Genomic DNA, 6,000 nt, shown 5'->3' on the forward strand with positions numbered 1-6,000 from the left:
ACAAGGGTAGCCCCATCAGTCTGATGAAGTGGTGGTAGCATATCGTGAAAGTGCTTACTCTGTTTTATATTTTTTATATTAAATTTTTTTACTTGTATTTTACCTGCATCTGTGTTGATTTTGGTACTTTTATCTGTTGTATTAGGTCCACTGTTTTATTTGATAGTGAGTGGTATAATGCTGAAATGACAAAGATGTTGACCGACAGTGATTTTTATGTCAAGGTACATAAGAAACATGTTGATTCTATGATAAATAGTGTCACTGACACACTTAAGAATCTTTTGAAGCATGGTATTATAGAACAATCTTTATTTGATTATTTTATAGTTCTTAATCCCTTTTCACCTATTATACAGGGCCTCCTGAAGCTGCACAAGAACACTGTCCACCCTCCTTTCTGTCTGATTGTTGCAGAACGGAACTGGTGTACTGAACCCATGTTCATATATATAGAAAAAGCCCTTAGACATATTTTGAATCAATCTATACACATTTTGGAAGGCACACAGCATTTTTAATGATTTATTTTTTTATACAAAGTTGTTTCCAGTTGATGAGCATATGTTATTGGTAACGTTAGATGTAGTTTCACTCTTTACAGTTATTCCCAATGATGTTGGCATTACTAGTGTTAAACAGTTCTTGGGAATTTATACTGATTTTACTAAGAAAAAATTGAGCTGTTATGTATATTATTGAGTTGTGCCTTAGACAATAATGTTTTTGCTTGAAGAGACTTTTTATTGGCAGAAGACTGGTGTAGCTATGGGCACATCATGTGCCAATAACTATGCCAATGCCATTATGTCTATATGGGAACAAAGTTATGTATTAGAAGGTCCATCTAGTGAACATATAGTGTTCTATCATAAATTTGTGGATGATGTATTCCTGTTATGGAATGGATCGTTTGAGCACTTCCACAAGTTTGAGGAATACATCAATGGTACCACTGCATTTTTGAGTTTTTCTTCAGCGGTTTCAGCAGATAGTATAAATTATTTAGATGTTAAGATCATACTTGAAAGCACAGGTACTGTGTCTACACAGTTATAGAGAAAAACTTGTCACTGCAATAATTTAATATTTAGGGACAGCATTCACCCACCATGTGTTTTTAAAAATGTAGTTAAAAGTCAGGCCTTTTGAGCATCAAGGTTAAATGTCTATGACCAATATTTTCTTGCCAAACTGAAAACTTAGTAAGGACGTTTTCTGATAGAGGTTAGGCTAAGAATGAGGTCACCAGTAACATTGAAGAAGTTAGGAGCTTAAGGACTAGTAAAGTTAGACTGCATTTTTCAAAGAAATACACAAATAATGTTAAGGATGATATGGTCAAGAGGGTAAGGAAGTTAAAAATCCCCATGTTTTATTCAAATGATATAAGACCATATATGGAAGTTATCAGAAAGCATTGGGACATTTTGACAGATGATGAGGAAATTAAGGGTATAGTAGAGTCTAAACCTGGGTTCCTATATAAGAATATTAAGTCATTAAAGAGGCAATTATGTTATCCCAAGAAAAAGTTTAATACAAGCAGTGTCAAGGGCACAGTACCATGTGGTCAATGTGTGGCATGTAGGTACATAGTAGTGGTACTCTTTTACATCCAGGCCAAGGTAGAACATACACATTTAGTGTATATGCCAGAAGTGAATCTGTTCACATTGTCTATTTAGCTTATTGTACGCTGTCCCACTTTATGTGGAGAAGACAGAGCACTATAGAATAGACTAAAGGAAAATAATTATCATATTAGTAGATGGAGTAGTGCTAGTGCTTTATCCAAACACATCCAGGAAACTGATAGTACACATAGTTTCACGTTTATGGTATAGGTAGAATATATGAAAATATTAGAGAGAAAGATATAAGGAACTTGACAGAACAACTGGAAGCTAAATGGATTATCAGGTTCAGGGGTGATTATGGACATGGTTTAAATGACAGAGTACCTATTAGACCAATGCTAAAAGCTAGACCCCTGTTTAGGTGAATAATATGTTTACATATATATGTATATATACATATATATATATATATATATATATATATATATATATATATATATATATATATATATATATATATATATATATATATATATATATATATATATATTAGTATATAGTGTTTTAACATGAATTAGATAATTAAATATATATATATTTTCCATTTCTTAATTCTCATTTTTATATGGTAGATATTGCAAAAATGTTTTGCAATCAGGAGTGTAGCTGTTTAAATGTTTTAAATGTTTTAACTATATTATATATAAAATTTCACATATGTTTTCGTGTGAGTGTCTGTTTAAGGACTGCTTTTTTAAATGATCATGTGACTAATTACTTTTGTGAAGGTTAGAGTATTGAAACAGTGTTACTTGTTTGTTGAATCACATCTGAAGAGGCAGTGTAACTGTGAAAGTGCCTATTTACCTTGAATAAACGTTATATATATTTTATAGTACTGGATTATTCGGCTTTCTTTGGGTCCACTTGTTTGTTTGTTATCTTCTGTTTTATTGAAATTAGTGGTCTTGGGTACTGGTTAAGGCTGGTTATTGTTGTTGTGTATATAATTATTGAGCATGTGTTTGGATTGCTGAAGCAAGCTTTTGGTATCTGGATTCATCTGGTCGTCCCTGCTGTACGACCTTGGCACATGTGCAAAACTATTTTCAGTATGTTCAGTGTTACACAGAATGATACTTAGAAGGCAACTACATCAGTGTTGCCACATGCAGAAGCAGCAGACCTCAGCCAGACATAAGCAATCCAATTAACAAAGAACAAAGAGCGGGAGACAATTATCATCATTTGCACAGGTGGAGGAGGAAGCACATGTGGAGATGCCTTCCACAGGGTAATGTGAGAGCACTAAGGACAATTAAACAAAAGTCCTGCTGTGTTTATGGGCTTTCAGTGTGGGGGGGTGTAACATAAAAGGCTTTGTGAAAGCGTTAGTGGAACTGTGTGTGTGTGTGTGTGTGTGTGTGTGTGTGTGTGTGTGTGTGTGTGTGTGTGTGTGTGTGTGTGCGCGCACATGTGTGTGTGTGTGTTTGTGTGTGTTTTGTACTGTGGATTGTGGTGATGTGAGTATGTGTCTGGTGGGTCACATCCTCAGTAGTTGTTACAGTAATGTGTCTCAACATAGAGGACAGGTACAGGGCATGCATGGTACTAGTTGAGCATCCTGTGCATGCATTCACCCTTGAGAGCTGGCTCTTCCAGGAATTGCACTGATTGTACCATGACCCTAGCTAGATCTTGGCATGTTGCATGGCTCTTAGTGATATCTACTCTGAGACATGCCACTTCCATGAAGGCCATGACTAATGGGGATGTCCCCTCCTGGGCTTAGACACCTTCACAACAGATGTAGCCATGGACCATTAGTACTGTGACATGCATACTGATCTAGGTTATTCATGCCTACTGTGGCCACCATCTGTGATGATAATGGTGGAACTGTTTCATGGACAGCACTTCACCCTCGGCAGTTGAGGTTGAGAGGACATGGCACATTCCAGTGTGTGACTGACTATATCAAAACAATCACATATATGACACATGTACTCTTGTAGGTCACTTCATACACCCTGCATCAACCTTACTAATTCTGCCATGACTGTGGTGATACTAGCCTTTGCCACCATGATGGCCCTGTGCATATCCTGGATTGCAGCTATTGATACAGCAAGCCTCCAAGGGAGAGGGATGACTATGTCTACAGCAAGAATCACTACCCATCCCCCCTTATATAGGAGCAAATCCTGACACACCTCCACTAGAGGGTGCCATACTTCCCTGATTGCTAGTGTCTTCAGTAACTTGTGCCCCCTGTGTGATCTGGATTTCAAGGGTGTCTGCTGGAACAGCAGCTCTGCTCATGGTTTGTGTGGGGAATGCAATACTCAAATTTCTTGTGACCAACACACACTGATACACACACATGCACATACACACACACACACACACACACACACACACACACACACACACACACACACACACACAAACACACACAGTCTTCTCTCTGAATGTGCCAGCTTGTCCCCACCATCATCATCATATGTTGAGAAATCTCCAACATCAAGCAGTGGCAGTTCCAAAGTGCTGATGACAGATAAACAATCACCTGTGAATACACGAAAGTATATCTTGTGTAAGTATGACCCAGCACCAGAATGATATATTAAAGTCTGGTATGTGAATAGTACTTGTTTAAAACAACAACGACAAAAGAAAATAAATAAATTGCAGACATTATGCAGATAGACATGCTGGGGGAAACCCTGATGTTTCTCTACACCACAACTCAGGCAGTATTAATAAGTTGTACAGTGACTGTGATGTCAAGGGAACTTACAAGTACTCTTACACAGAAACTACATAACTGGGCCATCTCCCATAGATACTCTTGTTGGTTGTTCAAGCTGTGTCCCAATATCCAGCACAGCATCAAGGGACCAAATGGAGGTGCCATTACCTCTGATAAAAGCTTGACTTGCATCCCAGTGTCCATCAATCTAACTTCCAGTGCCAGGGGGACAGCTGTTTGTTCAGCAGCATGTTTAATATCATAGGCCCTGCAGCACACCATTTCATAAGTACTAGCCATATTAATGTCCACCATCTGATCTTTCCATGCACATTCTCAGTATACCTGTTTGGCAGCATACAAACCCAAAGGCCATCAGCCATATTGAAGGAGGGCCTGGAGTTGGGCCCCATTTTCCACTTTTGCGAACTTAGGTTACTATGCACTCTTTCCAGCAGAGTCTGCAGTGTTTTTCTGTTTAGTCTGCTTTTTAGACATTAATCTATAGGCATGGAAAAACACTGGTATTAACATCTTTTCTGTTAGTGGTCCTGATAATCCCTTACATACCCGGTGTCCCTTGCCTATATAACATGCAGTCTGTCTGTCTGTCTGTCTGACAGTCATATATCCCCATCCACACTGATTAGGTAACATCAGGCACATAACTTTACTGAGCACATGTCTCCTACATCACAACACCTATAACATAAAACTCAATAAGATGTCATTACTGTTTTCCCTCAAGGTAAAAAAAACATTTTTGCACTATAGATATACATGTAAGCTATACAACAGGCAAATGCTTTTACTGAAAGTGATAGAGCAAGGTTGATCAGAAAATGATGAATTGTGTTTAGAGTATGTGCTGATGGGTATATTTCCCCACATACCTCTCAACCTCTTAGTGCAAGAAATCTGGACAAAGCCACAAATAATGGTGGAGACAAAGGCCCAAAAATAGGGACACTTTTTAAATATTGCTCTTACAAACTTAGAAAGTTGATAAAATAACAGGTGTTGCATTAGCATGAATTTTCTGAAGGACATGAAGTCTGAAATTCAAATGTGTGACATTATTTTCTGATTTCATTTCTCAATGATTTGCCATTGATTTTTCAGAAAACCACAATTTTTTGAGAAGCAGACCAAAAATATTAGTCAAACATCTGAACATTCTGTGAAAATCTGGACAGTTGACAGGTATGTTTCCCTATTATGCTTAACAATCCTTCTGCCCAGCTCTTGCCTTGCAGTAACACTCCCAATACACCTTTCAATAACTCTTAAAAGTATTGGCAAAGCTATTCTATTATGTAGTTAAATACAACAGCAGTGAACTTATAAAGTAGCACATTCCTTGTACAAGCTGAGATTTAGTTTGCCTTAACAATTAGTCTGAAATTCACCTGTTGCAAGTTTCCAAGTTGCTGCATTTATAAATGATTCTGTAGCGCAATGGGGCTCATTGCTCTCACTCATGCTTATATTATGCAAATTCTGCTGCCTGGTTACAGTGATTATGCAAATTAAGGCTCAATTCATTATTCGTTACTGTTTTTGAAACATTGAATTGGAATGTTAAGATAACTTGTTGAATACTGTGCTCAGTTTTATTCAGTGCTGTTCACATGCTTAGGTTTTTGTGTATCAGCAGTCCACACCATG

Source organism: Protopterus annectens, chromosome 1.part0, assembly GCF_019279795.1.
Source record: "Protopterus annectens isolate FY-2018-M chromosome 1.part0, PAN1.0, whole genome shotgun sequence".
NCBI classification, from domain to species: domain Eukaryota; kingdom Metazoa; phylum Chordata; order Ceratodontiformes; family Protopteridae; genus Protopterus; species Protopterus annectens.